At 38.0% G+C, this 25,932-nt stretch overlaps 1 protein-coding gene and 1 long non-coding RNA gene across 7 annotated transcripts in view; one reads left to right on the top strand and one right to left on the bottom strand.

Annotated features, from left to right (window-relative positions):
• Positions 1-16,805, bottom strand: part of grm3 (glutamate receptor, metabotropic 3) — a 45,732-nt gene extending 28,927 nt beyond the window's left edge. For 2 of the 6 annotated variants that reach the window (XM_081608141.1, XM_081608142.1), the window contains exons 1-3: positions 16,681-16,787; positions 12,246-12,306; positions 2,041-2,097 (exon numbers count right to left, since the gene is read on the bottom strand). The gene's annotated coding sequence lies outside the window, so the exon portion shown is untranslated. Of the gene's footprint in view, positions 1-2,040; positions 2,098-12,245; positions 12,307-16,680 lie in introns of all 6 variants that reach the window. The other 4 variants (XM_081608143.1, XM_081608146.1, XM_081608144.1 and 1 more) reach the window with 2 other exon arrangements.
• A 364-nt stretch (positions 16,806-17,169) lies between these two features.
• LOC103465996 (uncharacterized) lies at positions 17,170-23,221 on the top strand. The gene is made up of 2 exons (XR_014087907.1): positions 17,170-20,214; positions 22,843-23,221. It is a non-coding gene; the product is annotated as an uncharacterized LOC103465996 (long non-coding RNA).
• Positions 23,222-25,932: the final 2,711 nt, after the last annotated feature.

The raw sequence follows: 25,932 nt of genomic DNA, 5'->3' as shown, positions 1-25,932 counted from the left end.
AATATGAGTGATCTGTCTATGTTAAGATACAGAACAGAAAGCGCTTTACAGGATGATCACTGGGATTTCATTAAACAAGAACACAGACACTCTCACCTTCTTTCGACAAAAGTATAATGTTTTTAATAGACAATTTGGGGTCATTTTGGGATCATTTTGAAAGTGATAATTATTTTAATAATTATATTGATTAGATGACTTTCAAAATTCAAAAAAACATTATTCTGTTAATTAATTAACATTAGCTAACTCTGCTAACACACTCAAGAGTACAAGTCATGCTTTCTCTTGGGGAAAAAATAAGAAGAAGAAGAAATGGGTTTTGGCTGGAATGGCTTTTTTACATGTTTTTCACAATAGGTACAATTAAACATGGGAGGCCAAAGTATTATGAGAGAAGAACAAGTCAAAACGAGCAGTCAAGGAATTGAGAAAATATTTACTATAAAAAATTATGTTCTCCATGGAAGGTGGATCTGTATTAGCTGTTTCCTCTAATGCCTTACTGACAGTATGATTATTATTCCAAATCGCATCTTCTACAAGTAATGTCCTAAAAAGATTGCCAAACAATATGTAACATTATTTTTATCACTGCCCCTAAGGTTTTCAAGGAAATTGAATGTTTGCTTCATTATAACCTTATTGAAGGTGCAAAAGCAAGTGGATTGAGAGAAACAACATAGTATAAAATCAAATCAACAGAAATCCATTTCAGAGACCAAAAAAAATGTTTCACTACTCTCCACAGTACTGCTGAATATAAATCACAACAGCTTGGGTGTGCGTGAGACTCTTTATTCAATTGCCAACACTTCTTTGTCTTTATTAAGCCAGTAAATCTATAAAAATGACTGATCTGTTACTTTAACATTTGATTGATCAGATGGCAGGATAATTTTCCAATTAGACTTTCTCCTTCCTAAGTTGGAACATCACTTCTAAATCATTTTTTGTTTGATAAGTAATTTTGTTTTATGGATGCAGTGTAGAATTAAGTTCAAAGGCTATCTGAAACTATCGTAAGGTTTAAATATAATTTGTAGCCTTCTCTCCTGGTTTTTGAAAAAAATTCTGAATCACTAAAATATATTAAGAAATATATTAAAAATCATGAAACTATGTACTATTTACATTCCATTCACTTTACAAAAAGTCAATTCAATTCAACAAAAATAAATTCCAGTTAATCATTTTTATCAAGCAGTTCAGTGAAGTTCAGTTTATTATTTTAAAACGTTTTCCCAGTGGATTGAAACAAGTCATTAACTTGCAGCCATCTCTCCTCCTGAATGAGCAAGTAGCAACAGTGGACAATCGCTTGCATTTTGTTGTTGCCTTTTCAGTAATCCCTCAAGGCGAGTGTGCAAATGCTGTGCTACCATGAATTTTTCCAAAATGTTTCTACATTGGATATCAGCACATGCCCTGTTGTCTTGGTACTATTATAGTTTATATAAATTACAAATCACAGGGAATAAAATTTAGAGTAAATTTTAAACGTCTTATACTGTCTTATACAAGTTTTAATTAGGGATGCAAAGATCACTCCACCAGAGTTTAGAATAGGAGAGTTTTTCCATAAACAGCTCTGACTGGTGAGAGGCAGGTAAAATACGGAATAATCTTTTTTTTTTTTTTCTATTCATTACATCCATTAAAACTGAGGACACCCATCATTCTAGTTCAACAGACACATCAATAAACAAAGTGTACTTTGATACAGTCCTTGAGTTTAATTAAAGATAATCTAAAAGTTTAGGACATGCTCTGATGCATAAATAGGGAAAGTTCCTTAATTGATTCAAAAGTACTGCCTGTGTTAGGTAGTCTGAAGCAAGCTTGTTTCTTTTTTATGAGTTACAGTCTTGAGAAAAAAAAAGCAAGATCAAATGTCAACGTAAGCTAGAAATTGGTATCGATTGGTAAATGCCTCAGCTAGTTTTTTTAATCGAGCATTTTTTTGTATTTTACAGGAGGGCTTTGTTTTGGAACAATGTGTGTAGACTTCTGCTCCTAGTGAGTGATTAGTTGCCTTACCAGATTTGAGAAGATTAGAAGAAGATTGCAGCTGGCACAGGGCATCACCTCAGACCCCTTAAAGAGATGTGTGGGACACACATGGTGGGTTAGCAACAGATCTGCAAGGATGACTGAAAATAAAAAATAAAAAACCAGGAAAGTGCAGGATGTACTACTGACCCTTCTGCCAGGGAGTTATTATGCAGAGTAATATCTGACAGAAAACCCCATTTCCCTTCTGACCTCCCTAAGTCAGTGAGTCAGCTTCATACAGGGCACGGCACTCATCTTCGGGTTCTCACATTTGTTTCCTCCCTGAAACAAATTTTTTGCTTTTTCTTCTGTCCTTTCTTTCTTTTTTTTTTTTTTTACTCATTCTATTTATTTCCACCTCCCTTGCAGCCTCCACAGCTCTCAGTCTCCCCTAACAGGCACGGCTGCTGTGGATGACATGTATCCAGCTGAGAGCAGCTATACAGGGTCGATGGACCGCGGTACTGAGAGGAGAGATAGCCCCGCAACTCATGTGTGTTTGTGTATTTGGTCTGTTTCCACCGTGTACGCGCGTGTGTATGCTTGTTTATTGGCCTTCTGTGAATCCAACAGAACTCACAGATGCAACAGCAACGTAAACCTGACAGGAAGGAAAGATACAGTATGTGCAACTGTGCGTTAAAGGACTGAATATAAAAGGAAATGTTTTCGTAACGTGAAATACTTACATTTTAGATCTTTACATATTTATTTCTGTCATTTTGTATGGTTAAAGGAAAGGAAAATGAGCACATTATTACCTCTTGATAAATGTCTGAAAAGAGGACTACCTTTACTTGGCCCTCGCTAAACAATTACATGGTGTCCTAGACTTCACTCAGTCTAAAGGGTGCAATGGGCTGTGACCATTAATTATTCACAAAGTACACTTTAAGGGGGAAAAGCCTGATGATCCATAAATAGGACAGAAGGATACAACAAACTGCAAAAAAACAAGTGGGCAGCAAGACACAATGCACACCCTTTCTTCCCTTTTTGTAACAGCACACACCATTAAGAAAAAAAAGAGCAACTTGCTTTGGCAAGGAGCTTTGTGTGTGTGTTTCAGCAATTTGTAAGGCCCATTTTGCAAATAAATGCTACGTTGTGAGGAGCCACCGCTCCTGATGAGGCCCAAAACCCAGCCCCCACTGGAAGAAGAAATGCTGTTAGGATATTGAAATGAATAGAAGTCAATGCAAAATCCTAGTGAAGATAGAAAGATGTATTATGTGTGTGTGTGTGTGTGCCCTGGATGTTTTAGTACTTGGCTTACTTGGGTTAGAGCCCTTTTCATTTACCAATCAAAGTCAATAATCAGGTTCCCCGAGCTCAGCCTTTCCTCTATTGATTAATCAGTCTACTCCGTGAGCAGAATTACGTCCAAAGGTTAAAAGCCATGCCATGTTAGAAACATAAAAATCGACTCTCTTTGGTTTCGCACACCACTGAAATTCATAATATTAAATTGCATTCATTTTTGCTTTGCATGGTCATAATTTCGCACCGCAGAGTGTGCAATCCACATGCTGGGACAGATAAAGAAGGGCTTTTAAAATGGAATTATAATCAACCCCCGCAAGAAGTGTTGTGCTTCAGGGCCACTGAGGCTAAACTGTGCTCTCATGTGCATTTTGTGCTCCAGAAGTGTTCTCCACTAAAGGATTTTAGAGCACTACACAAAATTTAGACTGCACGGGAGCATCCAGAGTGAATTATTTGCTTCACTTTTGACCCCCCAAAAAAACTCATTCAAAATGCTTTGGAACACAAGAAATAATTAATTAACTTCAAAATGCTCACAACCTTTACCTTCTCACTAATGTTCAATTAGCTGTTTTGACTTAAAACACTTCCAATGTAATTTTACAACTCCGCAATCAGCATATGACGTGGAGAAGCATGAGACAGCATTTGGGTTAAGCCTTTTCTCCTCACTAAAGGTGAGAAGAAGAGCTGGCATGTACAGACATGCATCGATAAACAGCTATGGGGTTATGTTATGTTAGAAGTACATGCTCTGCACAAGTTTGACTTCAACTTGAGATGGGATTTATGTCTCTTTGAAGGTAGTCAGATATAGGGCATCTATTTCTTTCTAAGACCTTATTTTAATATCTTAATTACTATTTTTAAGAAGCAAGTGTGGAGTAATTCATTTTATGCTGCATTCATGGCCTTGTGAAAAAATCGACTTTTTGATGAGCTAATATGTCTGCAGTATTTGGAAAAAAAATAAGCTGTCTTAATTAGTGATCGTCCTATACACTGTTGTAGTATACACTCAAAAGCAGAAATGAACAAATCAACTGGGTAATTTTCTGATCATGATTAAAAAAACAGCTCCTCAGCTAACGACCCAGCAGCAGTTTGGAGAAGCTTGAATGACATCGCTGGCTACAGATGCCCATAAACCCACAGTGTGATATATGGTTTAAAAAAAACCCCAGCAATTCACACCTCCAACCAATTATCCTACAGCCCATTCCCACACAGTCCACATGTCTATCTTAAACATTTTTGTCCTGTGTTGCCATGGAAATGGCCTTTAAACAGGTATAGAAAAAAACGGGTTCCAGAGTGAACATTTTGCCCTCACGTGTTTGTGACGTTTTGACATCGAACCTGACCTCTTACCCCAAATGTGTCCTACGCATAATACACAGCAACAACAATGGTGGATTACATATTCGTAGTTGTGCTTCAATTGCTGCAAAACTACTGCAAAAAGTTCTTCAATACCCCACTTTGTAATTTGCCAGTCTTGTTTTCTTGTCATGCTTATCGTGTACCTCGTGTGAATGCTTTATGCGCATTTCCCATTTTCCGTCTTTGGTGCCACTTACATGTCTTGGGAAGTGAAAACAGTGTTGTGGGCCGTTCTCAGCGTTTCTGTGTGAATGAAAAAAAAAATTCTGAAAATGGTCCCCTGTGCATACGTGGGTGTTTTTGAAACCAATAACCCCGTTTTAGAAAGAAGCGTTATCTGCAACTCTCAAACACCCTCCACTCTGATGCCCTGCCTACACTAAAAATCATTAACAAAGATATAAATAGGCTCTTTCAGCAACAGAGCACCAAGAAAGCTCCAGGACCTGATAGTATGTCCCTCTTCTGCTTGACAGCCTCATCTTCACTCAGATCCCCTACAAGTCTCTGGAGCTGTGTGAGGTCCCCTCCTGCTTCAATTCAAGCATGCCACCATTTTCCCAGGCCCCAAAAAGCTCACCGTCACAGGATTAAATAATTACAGGATTGTTGCTCTGACTTCAGCGGTCATGAAATCCAACTGGTGTTGAAATGTGTGAAGGCAGGCCCCCTGGTGGACCTGCAGCAATTTGACTAGTGGGCAAACAGGTCAGCAAATGATGCAGTCAACTTGGGACAACACTGCATTCTCTGCCGCCTCGACGATTCAGTGATGTAGATGAAGACTTTGTTCATATTGGTTTGAGCTGTTCAGGGGTGAACCTATGGCTTTGAATCAAAAGTGTGTTTGAGCTTAAGGTCATAAAATGATGGCTGGACATTCTTTTTCAGGATTTTCTGTTAGAGATCAGATTTCACAGGTGTACGATTGCAAAAAGTGGTTCAAGTTCTGAAGCAGCAACGCAGCACCAGACCATAAAACTACCACCACCATGTTTTACACTCTTTATGATGGTCTTTTCTGAAATTTGTTTTAAGCCAGATTTAATAGGAGGCATATTTATCTTTTTTATTTTGTTGTGAGTCAACAGAATGTTTTCTAAAATTGTTGTTTCTTTTACAAGCTTCCGCAAGAGTTGCAATTTTGGTAAGATCGGAATTTTCTGCTCTGGGTATATTTTCAAATAAAAAATAGGAGTTCTCTTCTGTTTCTCTGCAATAGGTCATCTAGTTATTTGCTCCAAATAAAGAATACCCTCAACCAATCAGGGCATTCTGTACATCCTTGAAAAATTTGATAGCTACATACTTAGCAGAGTAAGTTTGAAATGCAGTGCATCACAGCAAAGCCACAAAATGTAATACGAACAACAAATATTGTGACAAGTACTGTGGAAAATAGGAGAAGAAAAGCTTAGGAATAAACAGCATGGCCTGTACTTATTATACAGGTATTTTTTTATATATTGTATACAACTTTGAACTTCTTGCTATTTCCATATTTCATTTAAAGGGCGTAAAATTTCTGCACCACAAATTTCTGATCCGAGAGCCTGTCTATGTTTGCTGCGGCAGGAATAACCACAGTACAGCCACAGTGGCATAACGAGGCATTATCTTGACGATTTTCTGAGTGAGAACAGTTTCTGTCTCCATTTTCCTCACACTGTGTATTCCCTAAGTTTTGATGATCCACAACTCATTTGACATGACTTGGATAGAAATGTCTGTTCAGCCTAAAAACAGACCAGTGGTGGTGAAATGTGTGGAAGTATTCATCAGGACCACATTTCATCATCGTAAAAGACGGCAAGCCTGTCAGATGGAGAATTACCCCTCTGTGGATGGAATCTATCAACTTAACTGTCATGTAATGACCCTGGGAGTTATCGCGACACATCAGTCAACCTTGCCATGCTACAGGTCCCACCGCATACTACCTAAATTATGTTCACACACACGCTGGTCCGTCATCTCTCAGGTTGATATATGGGAGTGAGCACTTACAAAGGAGGGGAAATGGAGAACGGTGACCATAGTCATCTGAGGAAGTTACACAAATGCATTTAATCGGCTTGTGTGGACACAAAAGCCTCTTAGACAGAAACAATGTTGGTTGTTTTGGGTTGATTCAGGTTAGGTAGTGATGTGTAAAAACCAATTACTGCAGTGATTGCTCTGTAATTATTAGAATTTAAATAATGTATTTTCCACTTTGCACTCCACATTATTCCTGGATTTCACTTTTTCATATTCTTATTTAGTTGTAACAGTCATATTTAAGCCACAACACAACGGCTTGTAGTTTTAATTTGAACCTAAGCCTTTTCATTTGTCAGGAAATGTAAATAATAGTTCTTCATTTATATAAACATTTCTTAGTTATGATGAAAAGAGCTCATGCAGATTTTGTAATATGTATTACAGCATTTATTAATTTTATAAATATTCGTTTTACTAATTTGGTATTTATTGTATTTACGCAAGTCACTACACAATAATGAAGACAAAACTGTGCATTATTGACTGTTAACTCTTAATGTTGAAGCATAAGCCATTTTTTAATACCTTTCTCTAGATAAATGATTTTTGTTTGATCAATATGTCTGCCAATTTAGCTGAACAAATATTTGTGAACAAAATACCTTTTTTCTGTTTTGGGACAGCATATTTTTTCAGAATTTTCATAAAAGTTAAATTCAGTCGAGGGAAAACTGACTTTCCTTAATTACAGAGTAAGCTACTATGCAAACACCACATCTACAACTTAAGATTCATATGACAGCAGCTTTAAAGGAGAAATAAAAGCGAGCTGTTTCTCTCCAAATGTTTTGAGTTTTACAAGCAAATTCTTTGAATTATTTTAGCAATCTTTTTTCATTAGGGTTGTAATTGAAAAGAAAATGTGCTGTTGGGAGAACATGGCGATTCGAGATAAAATAAAGTGAAGAGCCGGGAATTAATCTCGACGAAACAAGGAGCCAACACAGCATCATTTTCAGTCCCGACAGTAAGGTCGTGACCAACTGCCTTCAACCTGACAAAGTGCAACTGCTGGTCCCAGCTCTTACTGGGAAACCTTGTTAATGTATTTTTACTACTAGGTAAATCCTGAGAAACATCCAGCTGCAAGTCTTCTTTTGCAACAGAGAATTTTATATTGCTAAAAAAAATCTTGGATGGTTATAACTAAAGAAGAAAGCCTTTTATTGGTTCCAAGTCAGACAAGAGAACTGGTTTTGAAAGTGTTATCCCACAGTCAAGACTACTTATTTTATTCCTTCTAACAAAAATCTTTTTCTGGTGAAGATGTCAGAGGTTGTATGCTGAAAATTCAATGCAGAAATCCCAAGAAGTAATTAAGCAGAAAAGAAATAAAGAAATAATTTTAGTAAAAAAAAGAAAATAAATGCCTTTACATAGATTTTTTTTAACCACATTCACATTTGAAAACCTTTGTCACATTTTAAAATGGTTTGAATTTTGTTTTAAATATCCTATAATAACAAAAAGGTAAGGAAAGGCTGTACAAAACTTTTTTAAAAATGCCTTTGAAATGCTGGATACAACAGTTAAATGATAGTTTAATTTCTTAAGAGAAGTAAGCTGTCTAAAGTAATCATGCAACAGTGTCTCAACTAGAAAAAAATGTCCAGACTTTGACTAGGCTGCTCCTTTAATAAGGCATTCAGATTGAAAATGTGGGTCTGTTTTTATTAATTATCCTGCTGCACAATCTATGTGCACTTAAAATTAGTCGACAGCTGCATGTGTCAGGATTTTCTGGTGGTGAGTAGATTTTTTTGTTAAAATCAGGCCTGGAGTACTTTAGATTTTGTTGTTTGTTTATGGCCTGCAGGATGAGTCATCGTTGCACTTTTGCAGTTATTTTTGGTAGGCTTGCTAGTCCTGGGAAGCTTTTCCATTGTTCCATGTTTTCTGCATGTGTTCACGGATCTTCCAGAAGGTTAGAAATTGATTGTTTAACTGAGAGATGTCAGTAACTTTCTTTCTGTGGTTACTGTTCGGGGGACAATGTCTAATTTTTTGAGATCTTAGTCTACTTCACATTGTACATTGGTTCTGTTGAAGTGATTGCCTGACTGTAAAGGCCAGACAGTATTTTAATCTGAGTGAGGCTACTGAAACTCACCCCAATTTTCAAAGAGGTGTGATTATTCACAGCTTCTTTGTGACTTAAGAGTGGGAAGCAGTATGATATTAGGAGATCTTGCGACGTTGATAATATTGGTAAATATTTTGACAAAGATCCTATAGTGATCCTACTTGTTTTTATGATTTTGATTATGTAATGTGATGTGCCTATTTCTTCTTCCAACAACCTTTGGCATCCCTGCACATTAAAACCCAGAATCATTGTATTTATTTCAACCAGCATAACAGTGTCTTATAGCATGTTAGAAACACAACTTCACATTGAAAATAAAACTGTTTAAACTGTCCAGCCCCAATAAAAAGTTCTAATTACAGTTTAAGCATTTTTCTAAATACTGTAAACTACATTGATTGCTTCCCAGTGACATTCACAGCTCACATGCAGTTCCTGAGTGTGCAGCAGATGCCCACACAGCAGTGAGCAAGGAAAAGCTGAGCGGTCTGATGGAGAGGGTTCGACCTGTTCATTAGCAGCGAATATCCAGGGTACTTACTGTACCAGATGCAACAGGGAAGGAGAACTAAAAGGGCAATTGTTGCTTTTAATCTATCAGTCACGTGGGAAAAAGGGTGTTTGTGTTTAGAGGAAAAAACTGTTACAGAAAATTTTAATGGACATAAAAGGTCTTAAAACTTTAGTGGAAAATTCTGTTTATTTACATGTAGCCATTATTTTCTACTTGTTGATCAGGAACATACTTTGTGTGCTGCAGCGGTTTGAATTGCTGTCAAATCTAAAGTGGGGAGAGAGTTGGAGCTGATGGAGTGTAATGTAATCACTTGTGTTAAAGGTAATTTCATCAGTTATGACATAAATAAACCAACTCAGTCAATGAATAAAACAATCAAACATCTAATGTGCAACTGCGTAACCTCTGACATTGCTGAGAAAGATGTGGACACCCACACTGTTGGTGTTGTGCTTACTAAAACAATATGAGCTCTTCTCTGCTACAAACTGTCACACTATGACGGAAAGAAAAAACAATACAAAAAAATTCCACAAAGTGAAATTCTAGGTGCTGGTTGTATTTCAAATTTCCAAATATTAGACAACTGTAGGATCTTTGTCTCATCGGTGTCCCGCTAGGCATTATTAAGAACTGGGATTGCTAAAAGATGCACTCGTTGACTTTTAGTGGAAGCTTTTGTCTTGATAATATTCAAATCATGACCACAAAAGCACCTTTCACCATCCATCTCACCATCGCACACACTCTTACACACACTCACACATTTTTCCCTCCTCCAGATCATCATTTATTAAAGAGTCTGATCTGTCATAGACACACACCATCACAGCTGTACATCCCACTGCCCTTTCACTGCCTCATCCCCTGAGCGGACGGATGAATGTGTGAGTGTCTGTACTTGTAGGAAACAGGAGTGTGTCACCGAACAGACATTGTGATGCATATGCTGTGCATGTGTGCGTGTGTGTGCACGCAAACCAGGATGTGTGAATGTTTTGTGTGGGTTTGCGTGTGCAGCTCAGTGTATGTTGTGACTGTAGTGGATGATGAGAGGCGAGCTGTGGGAAACAGCAGTCATTTCCAGACACCTCCTTGTTTCCTCACTGGAGCAGAACAGTGTAAGGAACATGTAGAGTGCAGCAACAGTGTTTTAATAAAAACTTGGCAAACCAAGAACTTCAACTTGGCCTTCAAAGGAAAAGCCTTCAAAGACACTTTTTTTCAGAATAAAATATCCTTTCCCTTCAACTAAAGAATAAGTATTCATCTCTATCTTATCATGCTTTGCAAAGGTATTCATACTTTCTCAATCTTACTATTACAACAGTCAATGTATTTATTGGCATTTTATGTGTAGTCCTTTACAAAGTATGTTGTTAAGGTAAAGTAGATGGAAAAGTTCAGATGTTTTTCAAATATTTTGGAATAAAATGTAAAAATGTATGGAGTGTGTTTTGCCTCTTTGAGGTCAATACCTTTACTGCAGATGAAAACATTTTGTAAAAAAATTATACAAAAAGAAAATCTTCCGTTGAGTGTTTTAAAATACATACAAATAGAAATGTGATTTTTTTTTTTTTTGCTGCATTTTTTGACTCCAGTAACCAGTGTCTTGTTTTTATTTATTTATTTTCTAAGTTTCTGGAATGAGTAAAAAGAAGTTACAAGCACTTTTTAGAGCCAGCGTTCAGTGATGTTGAGCTCCTAATTGTTTGAAATATGTCCACCTCAAGACTGAAATTTTGTCCCTTTCCAATTCATAAAATACAACATCATATCACATTCTTCAAGTCCTGATACAGTTTTAAAGTTTTAACCTTAGCCCAATCCCCCTAACAAACAGACATGCTTTGATTAAACCATCATATTATACATGTGGCTGTGTTTTTAGGGTAATATTGTCCTATTGAAAGATTAACCTGTGGCAGCACAGTCTCAAGACTTTTGCAGCCTTTAACAGGTTTTCATTTAGGGTTTCCATGTAGCTTCATCTTTTCACCAGCACAGACCAGCTTCCCTGTTTCAGCCCAACAACAGCATCCCCACAGGATGATGCTGCCACCACTGTGTTTCAAGGAGGGGCTAGTGTGTTTAAAGTAATCTGCACAGTTTAAGTTTTGCACACACTGCATTTTGAGTGTAGGCCAATAAGGTCAATTTAATGTCTGATCTGGTCAGAGCACATTTTTTCTTTCACTTTATTTTCACATGTATGTCCTATGAAACTACAATCACAATTTATGTCTTAATAAAATGATTTATTTGTCTTTTCTTTTGTTTTTGCTGCCTTCAAAAGCAAATCAGATTTGTGACATCACAACTAAAGTGCAATTGGGTCTTTGACTAAAACATAAATGTCTCTACAACAAATTCGTCACTCTCAACTGTGCATTTTATAGCTCCTCCAGAGTTACCAGGGGCGTCTTAGCTTCTTCTCTGACTAATGTCTGCATAAAGCATTCTCTGAGGCCTCCTACGGCGCAGGCCTCCACAATCTCATAATAATGAGCTAATATCTATCATTATGAGATCGCTATCTCGTAATTATGATATAGCTTGAATTGGCTCCCTGGCGATACAAGGATATGGATGAGTCAAAATTGGCTTGATAAAAAAAAAAAAAAAAAATTATGTTGCAAAAATCATTGAGCAATAATTCAGAAGTAGTTTTACAGCTTAGCATTCTCAAAAGTAAGTGTAGCTATATCTATTCTAAGCAATCAGTCAATATCAGAACTACAATCAAAACAGCAATCCTTTTTGAAACATCCACTTAAATTGTTTCCCCTAAAAATGTTAAAGAAGTTTGTTTTGAATGATAAAAGGAACAGGAAATCCATCCAGATTTGGTTCAGTTCATGCTTTTAGAAAAGGGGAAACATAATCACCTACCTGTTTTCTTAGTGTATTTGAGTCCTTTTGGCTAAGCTGGTGTGTGACCCCATGTTTTCATCTTTGGAAAAAAAAAGAACAAGAAATAAAAAAAGACATATATGTTTCCATAAACATTTCTAGACAATTCAGGTCTTTATCTATGCTTTAAAAAAATCAGCTTTTATAAAGTTAGTAAAATGGACAGTGGCATAAAATGCTTCTAAATCAGTCCTTTGATACACCTGTAGAGCTTCAGCTGTTCTCAGTGGCACTTAACCTTTAAATTAGATTATTACTGAATGATACATACAATGGCACAGCTGCTGATGGATTGTATATGTGCTTTCAGATTTGTTGTCCTTTCTCTGTCACTGTTGTCATGGCAGGTTTAACAAAAGGCTTTAGAAATCACACAGAATCAATTATCCTCTGCTGAAATACTAAAAAAACTCACTTTTCATTACATATGTTATTAAATAAAATGTGAGAAAACCTGGTTTGATTTTCAACTTTAATACAGCCTAATGTAAAGAAACAAATGACAGTTTGTGACTTTTGAGTATGGTGACAAATACAAGGAAAACTACCTTCGTTTCTTATTTCAACTTTTAATTTGACCAAATAAAGAATGGGATTCACATATCATAATTTAAAAACAAATATGTATGGTTTTTCTTTTTCTTAAATTAAAAACACTTTAGTTTTTAACCAAAGTATGATTTCAGACACCTCAAATAAGTACATGAAAAAATAATTCATGAAGTCATGCTCCTGCAAGACTTCAGTTTTTCCACACAATTTTATTAGGATTTAAGCCCACTTTAAGACATGTACAGGGTATAGTAAAAGGGAGATCTTGACATTTTACCAGAATATTTTAAACTTAGATGACACAATGAAATGTCAGAACACATATTTAATAGAATAGAGACATTACTAATATGCTTCAATTCCGGCTGTAATGGAAGAAAGCCTTTCAGGTAAAGCTACCTCATTTATCCTGCATATCCTACAAAATAATGTCTAAACCCTCTTTATACAAAGTAGCTTATAAAATAAAAGTGACAGTGTTACAAAACGTGTACTACTCCATGCATGGTATTAATACTGTAAAATGCTGGGTACTGTGCTGTACGCAGTCCAGTAAAAGAAGCCGTATCAAACCTACAAGGCCGTTTCTCCTCATGTAATCACAGACATACACACACACACACGCACGCACACACACACACACACACACACACACACACGCACACACGCACACACACACACACACACACGCGCGCGCACGCACACACACACACACACACACACACCCCCACACACACACACACACACACACATACACAGTGATGAATAATCTCAAAAGCAAGTACGTATAGCTGCCAATATAAAAGAGATTTTTTTTTCAGCTCACACACTGGCACATACACTGACATATGTGCAAGCATACGCACACACGCAAACACAAAAAACACATGTATCACTGAACACGCTAAAACGTCAAGTTTTGACAAGGCCACCAGGTTTTCAGCATGGCTCCAACTCTCTGACTGCTACACCATGTTTGACCACACAGTGCAGATAAACACCCACCACAGCCCTTACAAAAACACACAAAAAACATTTTTTTAAGAAAAAAATAATGGATTATTCAACAAGTTACACAACCAGGTAAGGACATTCATTTAACATCTGCCTGCACACACTGAAATGTATTTCGGTGTGACTCAAAGCACGAAATCAGAGGTACGACAATAAACTAATATTTAAATGCATAAATTGAAACTAGAAATACAAGTATTTTAAAATCGTTTTAAGGAAAGTTTTAATTTAATATAAGCAAGGTGTACATTTATATAAAACACATGCATAATTTGCTCATCCTACCCCTAAAATACAAACAGAAAATACAAAGATTTCATTCATAATGCTACAAAACACACTAACACATGTTCTTCTTATTGAAATGAGCTTCAGAAATTGAGTTTAATTAAATGTCTTTATTTCACTCTTTGCTAAAGATAGACACAAAAAAGAAAAAAAAATCTGTTTCTACTAAACCTTTTTTGCTATAGTCAAAAAAGGTCAATCCCGACCTTTTTCTCCAACATTTTGCACCACTCCCATAATCAAGTCTTACTGCAAAACTGTTTTAGCAAAACAAAAATGGTGTGATTTCAGCCTAAGCTGGCAGCTTCACTCAGAAAAAGCTGAAGCTGATCAAAATATTAGCATCTACATGGGTGGAACAAGGTGGAACATATCTAAAGACAATTGTGTAATGCAAACAAATGGGCTCACCCAGAACAGTTGCATACTTTCAGGTAAATTTGAGAATATAAAAGTTGATTACCCCCCACTCAAGGGCGTAGATATCATCTCATTTTTGGGGGGGACCATAAACTGGGACATTTTTTAAGAGCAATTTTAGGGGGGGGGTCGGCAAAGTTACAGTAAAATGTGGTTTACATTTTTTTTGTTCAAGCTGCACCAATTAAAAATGACTAGTAAGTAGCAATGAATAACAAAAGTGTTTTTCTCAGTAAACAACCTGCTTAGACCCATAGAAGTCAAACTAAGATTCAAATGTTGCTTAGTTATGAGTTTGGTTCAGAGTCACAGATCTAATCTCTGCTACACATTTACAAAAACATAAGGCTCTAAATAAAAACAAGTTTTAATAAGTAACTCCACTGAATAAAATTCCTCATAAATACTGATGCATTGCAGTGGTTCTCAATACAAGTCATGTGTTATTTAAATTAATACTTGAGTTGCTGTACACTTTTTTTGGGGGGGCGGGGGGTTGTCATGTTAAAACCTATAAATATGTAGGAATTGAATATTTCGAAGTATCATAACTTAAACTTAAAGGTCAGCACCAGAGTTTTCTAGAAAAATATTCAGATTTTATTTTGTGGTTTTAAAGGCTCTACGTTGAAGATGGTAAGAAATAAAGGCATACTTTTTTTTTTACTGCCAGCTGCAGAAGCCCCTCTGCTCTCGGCTCCCATACAGAGCTGTGCTAACGCTCAGCCGCTCCCTCCAGTTACAAATTATTCTTATTAAAGTAAGAGTTAGAGAGCTAAATATAATTTAAATATTGGCTACCTTAGACAGAAAAAGGAGCTAAGTCTATGAAAGCAATGTAGCAGTTTAGCTAGCTTTGATTTCCAAGGCATAAGGTGGCAGTGTGAAGTCTTCATGATTCAGGTAAAGTAATGAAATAACGAACTGTTTATTGCCAATGTGTTTCTTCCTATTGAGCAGTGAAAGTAAATAAAACGTGTTACATGTCTTTTGCTTTAATTATTTACTTACTGGAGGGCTTTTTGTTAGTGCTGCACAACCACACCAACAGCTAGCTCCTCACTTCAGCGGCTCTAACGGAGCCTGTACCTACCATTCAACAGCGCAGCTGTTGCTCTTCCTTCACTTTGGACTGAACCATTGTTCTAACATTAGTGGGGGGGGGACCCAGCCAATTAATTCTTTTTTTTTTTTCTTCTTAGATGCATGGCAGATTTACTTCGGTCTTTGTTTATATTGCCTTTTCTATATTGTTATTGTTTAAATACAAGGGTCTCTTTCATGATTTCTTTGGGGGGGACAATTCTAGACTTTTCCAAGATTGTGGGGGTCCTGTCCCTCCCCGACCCCCCGGGATTTACGCCTATGCTCCCACTGCAGGTAAATTATAAGGTTTGTTTGGGAGGAATCACTATGGACCACATGTGTTTTCAAGCCTTTAAGTTCACGTATTTGCTACATTAATACATTTGCATATGGAAACCACGAATTTGCTCGTGCATTAAGGAGTCCTTGTCCAAAGTCAGCAAAAATCACATCAGGACAGCTACATTTTGCAGCCCTGGTCCATGCGCCTGTCCTCTGGCGCAAGGTGCGGGGCGGCTGTTGGGAGAGTAATGCTGCTGATAAACAGTTAGCTGATCCGCTTCTCTGATCCACCTGTACGCCTTTAGAAGCGCACTCCCCCTCCCCTGTCTCCCTATGGGACGCCTAAAGCTGAGGGACATGCCTTAGAGCTGTTTCTCTGAACCCAAAAAAACTTCAAGGTGTAACTAAAATACGCAACTGCAGAGACTCTTTGTTCAGCCCCCTTTTATCTTTATCCTCCATCTCCTGCAGATATTAGCTTCGAGGTTGTTGTTTTTTTTTTTTCCCCCCACCTCTCTATCACAACCCCTAGATCGCTATCTGTATCTGATTAAATGAAAAGCATAAGAAGTACGTGCGTGCAGAACAACTGGGTGTTCAAATCCTGCGCAAAGTTCAAAGCAATTGCTCCCCACCAAACGGATGGCTGACGCGCACTTGAACGCTCTCGGACTGTCAATTTTTCCTCTGCACTCTGTCGCCCCTAACCTGTAATCTTATACTGCTTCACAACAGCCCGCCAGTGAGCAATGTGTAAAATTTTTGGACCTACCTTGAGGACTTCAATCCTTTTCGAGGGTTGCGCACAAATCTTAAGCCTCTGGAAGTTTGACTTAGTCTACTCCTGATCCCTCGGAGGAGTCGCACTGAGGGAGAGGATGGGCGCCACTGCTCAGCGCGCCAGCTCCGTGGACGTGCGCGTGTATGTGCAAGCGCACGTGTAAGAGGACTCGCGTGCACGAGGTGTATAGAGAAAGTGAGTGAGAGATAGAGAGAGAGAGAGAGAGAAAAATGAGAGAGAAAGGGAGACGGGAGGGAAACAACAGACGTGGAGAGATGTAGCCCCTTGCCAAAGGATGCTTCAGTCTCCTAGCAACAACAATCGATCCAGCGAGAAGACATTTTTATTGGATAAAAAGATAACTTAGCCATTCACGTCCCATAGCACATGTTTACTTCTCAGAACAACAACTCAAGCCTTAGTGAGTAAGGTCCAAGACTGATGTAGTGCGAAAAGAGGGAAGGGGGTGGGGGGCTGTCAGACAGATGCTCCCGCAGGTGAATATCTTACATGCGTGAGGTGCTGAATCCAACAGCATCTCTGCGTCCTTGCATAGCAGACCAGACATTCTTATTCATTTTTTTTTTTTTTTTTTTGCTTGAAGCAAAAGCTCCATTAATGTTTTAACACATTATTACATTCTTTGGGGTCAGTAGAAAAATAAGTGGGAAAACTGCACTAAGCATGCTGTCCATGCTCCAACTAAGTCAAGCACATTTCAAGACCACAGCTGTGTTCCTCAGATGAGAGGAATATCCAGCTTTGGAGCTGATCACATTCAGAGATCTCCAATACAAAGTAGAATAATTTTTAAAGCGGAAGGACATGCATTGCTTTTAATTATTTTTTGCTTATCAAAGAAAGCAGTTGTGTGCTTTTGTATTCATCCCCCACGAGTCAAGGATTTGTCAAACCACCGTTATAATAAATGAAGGCGTTTGCACTTCCAGAGACCAGAATGTCTTCCCATCTTTCTTAGAAAAATAGCTGAAACTCAGTCAAACTGGATGGAGAGGCTCTGTGAACCCCAGTAACCAGATTTAGCCTCCGACTCTCAACTGTATTAAGGCCAAAGTAGTCAATCCATTCTGAGCCATTCTGAACATAAAATCTGACATGGTTTTTCCTAAACCATTCTGTCAGCTCTGGCTCCATTATTATTGTGTATAAAGGGAAACCTCTTCTCTTGTCTCAAGTCATTTTGCATCCTCTAAAAAGTTTTCTTGCGGAGCTGGAATGTATTTTGTTCCATGTAACTTTATGAACATGTTTTTTTACATATTTGTTAAAACTGTTATGTCATTAACATGAGAACAATAATCCTCCCTACAGTCCTACTGCCATCTGCAATAATACACTTCTCCCGGTCAGACACAGCCAATCAAAGCCAGGAGGAGGGTCTTAGCACCATCAATCAATCTTATGTACACGCTGATCACAACTTCCCCCTCTTGCTCTCTGCTAGAGCTAGCTCCCCATACCGCAGCTTGCTGTGAATGATCAGGCTAGTTAGCAAGACCGCCGATGAACAAATTAATAAGCAGTTATCCTGGAACAGTCAGTTATTTCTCTTCCATTAGAGCATTGAGCAGCTTACTGTGATTGACAGTGCTAAGATTTACCTCTTGGCTGATTGATTGTTTCTGACTGGAAGCAATACATTTCTTCAGATAACAGTAGGATCACAGGAAGGACAGAGAGGAGCTTGGTTTTTTTTCCACAGATCAACTGTTTCATGTTATGCTGTCACAACATGGTAACAGTTTTAGGAAATACTATATGATAACGTAAAAGACATACTGTCTGTAAGTTACATACTGGAACTTTAAGGTCCAGCCAGAATTCCTGCTAAAGAAAAGTACCTCCACAGCATAATGCTACAACTATTGTGTTTTATTTGCATGGTGCAGGTTCTAGTTGATATACGGTGTTAGCTTTCCACTGTACATAGTGGTATGGAAGAAGTCAAAAGAGTTTGGTCTCGTGTGCCCAGGGTCTCGTGTGGCCACTCCCCTATTTGGAGTGTGGCACCCTGCAAACATAATTTCTTGTTTCTTTCTTTCAACAATGATTTTCTTCTTGCCACTCTTCCATACAAGCACAAATTGTAAAATTTATGAATAATTGTTCTGTCAATTTTTCCATCTGATCTCTTGATCTCTGCAGCTCTTCCACAACTACCATAGGCCCAGTCAAGTGACCTCCGAACACTATGTGGCATTTTAAGTGTATCAAAGTATGCCATACTTTTTTAATGTTAAAAACCTCGTAGCAGTTTCCGTCCACTCCACAGTTATGACACGATCAGAAGTACAAAAAGAATAAAAATTAATTAACATAAAGAGAAGTCTGTGTTTGTAACATATCAAAATGTGAAAAGGCTTAAGTGGTTTGACAAATTTTGCAAAGCAATGTTAAAGGCTCCCTTCTCTGCATCCACATTTTGGCTAACATCAGAACCAAAACAAGAAGCTCAAGTGATCATTGTGGGTGTTATATGCAAAAGCACGTAAATGTGTGTACATGCGCAAACACACATCTGCACATCTGTACTCAGTTTGTATGATTATGCTCAAAGATTCATTAGGATGCAAGTATGCAAGTTTGAAGCTGCTATTGAACAGAAAATCCTCTTCACGCATGACTGAGTCAAAGAGCATCCTCTCTCTCTCTCTGCTCAGCACAAATGCACATCACAATCTCAAACACACACACACACGCACGCGCGCAGACACACGCACACACCTACATACAGACCAACACTCAGACTAGAGGCCTGATTTATGTATTGTAAAAGTTACTCAAGTGCTTAGACATACACCATGTGAGGACTTGCTTAGGGTCCCTTTTTGATTGCATTCAAAGACCCTGGCGTGTTGTTTTGTCTGTTATGTATGCAGATGTCTTGTGGCAGGAAGTTTTGGCTGAGATGTTTTCAATGTATGTCCTGCAGGACACCATATGGCATGGAGAAACACTGCGGGGAAAGATATTGATTACTTCACTGAAGGAGTAGACGGGTAAGAGCTTCCACTTCACACCTCTGTGACACATTCTCACACACACATATGAGAAAGTGGATGTGGGAATCGGACACACAGACGTGCACACTTCTCACTGTTCCCACTGTCAATCACGGCTTTCTAGGAGCTCATCCCTGGTCCCTGCCGTTCCAGCGCGGATATGCTGGCCGCTCTAATAAAGGCCTCATTGTCTGCATGGCATGCATATATGCAAAAAGCCCAGAAAGCCAGCTTTGTCCCATAAGGGTCGCTCAGCGAGAGAGCTTTGTGCCTTTCCCCATAGAAATACTGAGAGAGAGAGAAAGAAAAGAAAAAAGGAAGAAAGAAAGAAGGAGAAAAAGAAGGAAAGGATGAAAGTTAGAAAAACGAAAGAAGGAAAGGAAGAAATGAAGGAAAATTGAAAGAAAGAAGGAAAGAAAGAAAGAAGGAAAGAAAGAAGAAAGAAGAAAGAAATCAGCGTGATAAACACGGACATCCTGATAACATGAAACTATTTCCACTGGTGAGTTGTTATGCGTGTATATTTTTGGGCATGCGGAGGAATTTAACAGTCTGCTTCATAACGGTGAACTGCTCCAGCCCAAACAACAGGAAGAAGGTCCTCTGGGATTTTGCTTCCTCAGTCTTTGATTCCCCACAGATTGTTTGTGTCCTCGCATTAATAGAATTAACCACGCTTCATTTCCCATGGTCCTCTGTCCTGTCCTGGCCTTACGACGGATGAAGACTTGCAACAGAGAAGTGAGAATGCTCAGAAGTGTGCCGAGTATCTGTCAGACAATAGGTTTAGTAACTCGGATTTAACTTGGCTGGTGACGTTACATGTTGTTTAGATAGAAACACAAGTAAGTAGATTATAAGCATTGTTTGTATTTTGGGAGTTCTCTTGTGGGCATTTGATGTGAGATTTGAAAATTTGTGCTGCGGGTTTGGCCAAAATATGAACAAAATCCAAGTACCTACTTCATAATTACACAAATAATCTTATCTAATAGGGTTAAGGGATAAATAAATATTCCTTTAATATTTTATGAGAAAATTAAGGTGTATGCATTCGTTTGGTTTGCAATCCAGGTGAACTTCAATTTTGACAGGAGCAGATTAGCACAGTTGTAAACAGATAATTTACGTCTTTTAATGGTTTTAATTGTACTAGAAATATGTACTATATAGGTTCTTCTCAAAAAATTAGCATATTGTGATAAAGTTCATTATTTTCCATAATGTAATGATAAAAATTAAACTGTCATATTTTAATTCATTGCACACCAACTGAAATATTTCAGGTATTTTATTGTTTTAATACTGATGATTTTGGCATACAGCTCATGAAAACCCAAAATTCCTATCTCAAAAAATTTGCATATTTCTTCCGACCAATAAAAGAAAAGTGTTTTAATACCAAAAAAGTCAACCTTCAAATAATTATGTTCAGTTATGCACTCAATACTTGGTCAGAAATCCTTTTGCAGCCTTCAATACGGTGTGGTATGGAGGCAATCAGCCTGTGGCACTGCTGAGGTGTTATGGAGGCCCAGGATGCTTTGATAGCGGCCTTAAGCTCATCCAGAGTTTTGGGTCATGCGTCTCTCAACTTTCTCTTCACAATATCCCACAGATTCTCTATGGGGTTCAGGTCAGGAGAGTTGGCAGGCCAATTGAGTACAGTAACACCATGGTCAGTAATACCAGTGGTTTTGGCACTGTGAGCAGGTGCCAGGTCGTGCTGAAAAATTATATCTTCATCTCCATAAAGCTTTTCAGCAGACGGAAGCATGAAGTGCTTCAAAATCTCCTGATAGCTGCTGCATTGACCCTGTCCTTGATGAAACACAGTGGACCGACACCAGCAGCTGACATGGCTCCCCAGACCATCACTGACTGTGGGTACTTAAAACTGGACTTCTGGCATTTTGGCATTTCCTTCTCCCCAGTCTTCCTCCAGACTCTGGTACCTTGATTTCTGAATGACATGCAAAATTTGCTTTCATCCGAAAAAAGTACTTTGGACCACTGAGCAACAGTCCAGTGCTGCTTCTCTGTAGCCCAGGTCAGGCTCTTCTGCCGCTGTTTCTGGTTCAAAAGTGGCTTGACCTTTGACCTGGGGAATGCAGCACCTGTAGCCCATTTCCTGCACACGCCTGTGCATGGTGGCTCTGGATGTTTCTACTCCAGACTCAGTCCACTGCTTCCACAGGTCCCCCAAGGTCTGGAATCGGCCCTTCTCCACAAGCTTCCTCAGGGTCCGGTCACCTCTTCTCGTTGTGCAGCGTTTTCTGCCACACTTTTCCCTTCCGACAGACTTCCCACTGAGGTGCCTTGATACAGCACTCTGCGAACAGCCTATTAATTCAGAAATTTCTTTCTGTGTCTTACCCTCTTGCTTGAGGGTGTCAATGATGGCCTTCTGGACATCAGTCAGGTCAGCAGTCTTACCCATGATTGAGGTTTTGAGTAATGAACCAGGCTGGGAGTTTTTAAAAGCCTCAGGAATCTTTTGCAGGTGTTTAGAGTTACTTTGTTGATTCAGATGATGAGGTTAACTGCTTATTCAGAGAACCTTTTCATGATATTCTAATTTTTTGAGATAGGAATTTTGGGTTTTCATGAGCTGTATGCCAAAATCATCAGTATTAAAACAATAAAAGACCTGAAATATTTCAGTTGGTGTGCAATGAATCTAAAATATATGACAGTTAAATTTTTATCATTACATTATGGAAAATAATGAACTTTATCACAATATGCTATTTTTTTTAGAAGGACCTGTATAGTACATATTTCATATACATGTACATATTTATTATGTTTAAAAGACTTTTTAAATTAAATAACTCATTTTTACCAAACATAAACATTTATTTGCACACATCAGAAATCTTTTGTTGTGATTTTAGGCCCTGCCCACGACGTCATGTGAGAATCACAAGCAAAACTGAGTCACAAACAAAAACTTAAAATAGCAAGAAAAGATTTCTGACAAGCGCAAATATGTTTGTTTTGCAAAAGAAAAAGTTAACTTAATGAGTCAAAAATGTGTGATTTAAATTTTTTAAGTAAAACTCAGTATGCTCTTCTCATGGTGACATGCATTAACAATTCAATATTTGCTTTTGTTTTTTTTCTGCAGTTCCACGTTAAGTTTGATGCAGCTCTGCTTTCCTGAATGGACCAACTTCATCTCCACTGCAAGTGTAGCAAACAGGCAGCTCTTTTTTATAGATTACAGTACACTAAAAGGTTGCATTGTGCCCTTGTTTATATTTTTAATAGTGTAATTCTGTAAAGACAAAATATGTCTGGTCCAGCTCTGATCTACATATCTTGCTAAATTGCAGGTTTGAATATTGCAATAATTTCCTATAACAAAGTAGACCTGCAGAAAGAAATTACTAATACAATATGTTACATATGCATAGTTTATGCTCTATATAGAGATGTTCGTTAGCTTTGATTGTGTATCTCACAATTTTGTAATTTATCATTGTTTATTAAACTCTGAAAGCTGAGAGGTTTTGCTAATATTCTGTCCTAGAATGCGGTTAGATGGGCCCTTTTTTGTTGTTGAGCACCTGCCCCTTTAGTGGTCTCTGCACGGCCCTGTGTGCAATGAATCTAAAATATATGACAGTTTAATTTTTATCATTACATAATTAACTTTATCACAATATGCTAATTTTTTGAGAATGACCTGTATGTGGAAGACTCCTGAAGGATCTGGTCATCAACAACCCAGCTGAAGCTTGATACAGTTAATCAATGAATGAACTGTGCTTTTTAAACTTCTACCAACTCCATAACCTACTTGCCATACAAAGTTTAAGAAAAATCCTGCATAACACACAATTATCTCTCTCAATGTTTTGTAAAGAGACAATTTACACAACTTCACAAACAAATATGATCTAATTGGCAGATAATCTTACAAAAAGAAAAACAGTCATTCCAAAGGTCTGCGTGAAATTTTGAACTGGAGTTTAAAACCTATTGTCTTTCTCTACAGTATGGCTCAAGCAATGTAATCAGTATTTGTTGTTAGTTTTCTCTCTATCGGTCTTGACATCATTTCCTGTTGTTGAGGCAAACAGCTGAAACCGAGAAAATAAAAAAAAACAGAAAAAGCACCCAGTTACAGCAGAGACAAACACATCGTGGTAATTTAAATAAAAATACTTTTCCCAAGACTTTTTTTAAGCCCTTTTTCAAAGGCCTTAATGATTAGGGCCTTTGATTAGATTAAGGCTTAATCTAATACTATAGTTAATTGTAGAGGTGTGCCGATCGATCGGCCACCGATCATAATCGGCCGATATCCATGAAAAAGTGTATGATCGGTGATCGCCGATCACGGTCTCTTGTTGCCGATCACACAAACCGATCACCTGCATCTCAATTAACAGCCTGCCTGTGCAGCTGGTCTTCTCTTTCCTTCACACTGCGCAAGCGCGCAGCAACAAATCCTAAGAGATGTGGAACTATAACGCACTGAGTGAATGGGGAAGTTTGGTTGTTGCAGTGGAAAATTGAAGCACGTGGGGTGAAGCAGGTCAAAATGCATCAACACGATGAATCTAATGTGGCATAAAAACAATGCCATACTTGACGGAGTTTGGCTACATCGAGGCTCACTGCAGTAAAAAAGACATATGGAGGATCAGATAGCAGGTAAAGCAGCGCGCAGCTACAAACACTCACCCGGATTAGCATGACGGTCAGAAAGCTAAACAAATAACCCGCAAAATTATTTAGGTCTTCGAGCTGCGATGTAAGACGCTGGTTCTGCTCTCGCTGTTGAACCGCTGCTACGCGATACAGGTAGTAATATTTCACAGACGGAGCGCCGCTAATATATTACTAGGTTCGAGGTTCAATGAGACTCACACCGAACCTCTGCTTAAAGCTGCAGCATCTAACCTAAAAAAAATAAATTTAACATACGTATTAAAACTTTCGCTGTCCTAACATGAGACAGATAATCTCTGACAAAATAATCGATCTCCTCCCTGTTCTGCATAATTACTCTGCTCAGTCAGAAACAGCCACTCAGAACTAGCAGTATTCAGCTAGCCGCCATGCTATCAGGAAGTTTTCATTCAGTAACTCAGGATTGTTTATTGTAATGGATCCTGTATTTGCCTTTGAATGTTAAGTTTTATACTTGAATTTTTTGGCAATATTGAGAGGTTTTATTTAGACTCTTTGCATTATTTAGCCTCTTCAGAGCCTTCATATGTTTTCAGACTGTTAAAGATGGTATTACCGATAGCAGTACAATTTGCATAATGTCTGTTTTGTTTTTTTCTTGGAAAAAGTTTTTAAAAACAAGTTTTTGTCTAAATTAAGGTGAATTCATGGTTCCTTTTTCCATATAATGTAACCGGTAGTGTTTATGATAAAAAAATAATAATTATGTGATCGGTATCGGTGATTGGCCCTCATGGGTGGTCGGAATCGGCAGGAAAAAACCTGATCGGCACATCTCTAGTTAATAGTATTTGATGAGGAAGAATGTGGCTGAAAATTAGAAACAACAGAAAACCCAAAGTGTGAAATATAGCAAAGGAATGGGTTTCATAATGTTACTCCTGCATGATTCTTCTTTATAAACAAATACCTCCCTGTTTTGTGAAAAGCCTAATTAAAAGTGCACTCTGAGGCTGTAGCTTCCATCAAAGCCAATATCCTCTCTCAGAGTTTTTAAGAAGGTTATCTGGACTAGCTCCAAAGTTAAATAGCTTCCTCTTTTATCTGTCCCATGGCTCAATCAAGTGTCACAAAATCTGGCAAGAGGATTTCTGGGTAATCTTGCTGAAAAACAGCATGGAACACGTTCCCTTGCCTCAGTTCTTCACTGGCATAAGAATTAATTGTTATTTTAGAAACAAACAATACATTTGTCTGTTATTTTGGAGACCAAAGAAAAAATACAATGGCTCACAAAAGTAGTTGGACTGTTTGTTTCCCATTTGTTTAAACTTCAATCTTCTTGGCATTTTATATGATAAACCAAAACAAATAAACTTGACTTGACATACAACAACTGAAGGCAACATAATCACTTGATTGTGCTACAACCAAAAACTCTGGAGAATGTGATCATCAATGCTTTAGAATAGGTTACTGGACATATATTTGTCAAAGTTCCATTTCCAGTTTTCCACAAGCCACCATGTTGGGGGCCACAGCAAATGTACAGAAGAAAGTTATTTGGTCAAACAAC

This window comes from Poecilia reticulata, chromosome 6 (assembly GCF_904066995.2).
Source record: "Poecilia reticulata chromosome 6, P_reticulata-male-v2, whole genome shotgun sequence".
Classification (NCBI taxonomy): Eukaryota; Metazoa; Chordata; class Actinopteri; order Cyprinodontiformes; family Poeciliidae; genus Poecilia; species Poecilia reticulata.
Note: the sequence above shows the minus strand (reverse complement) of the source record. Positions and strands in the feature narration are given on the sequence as shown.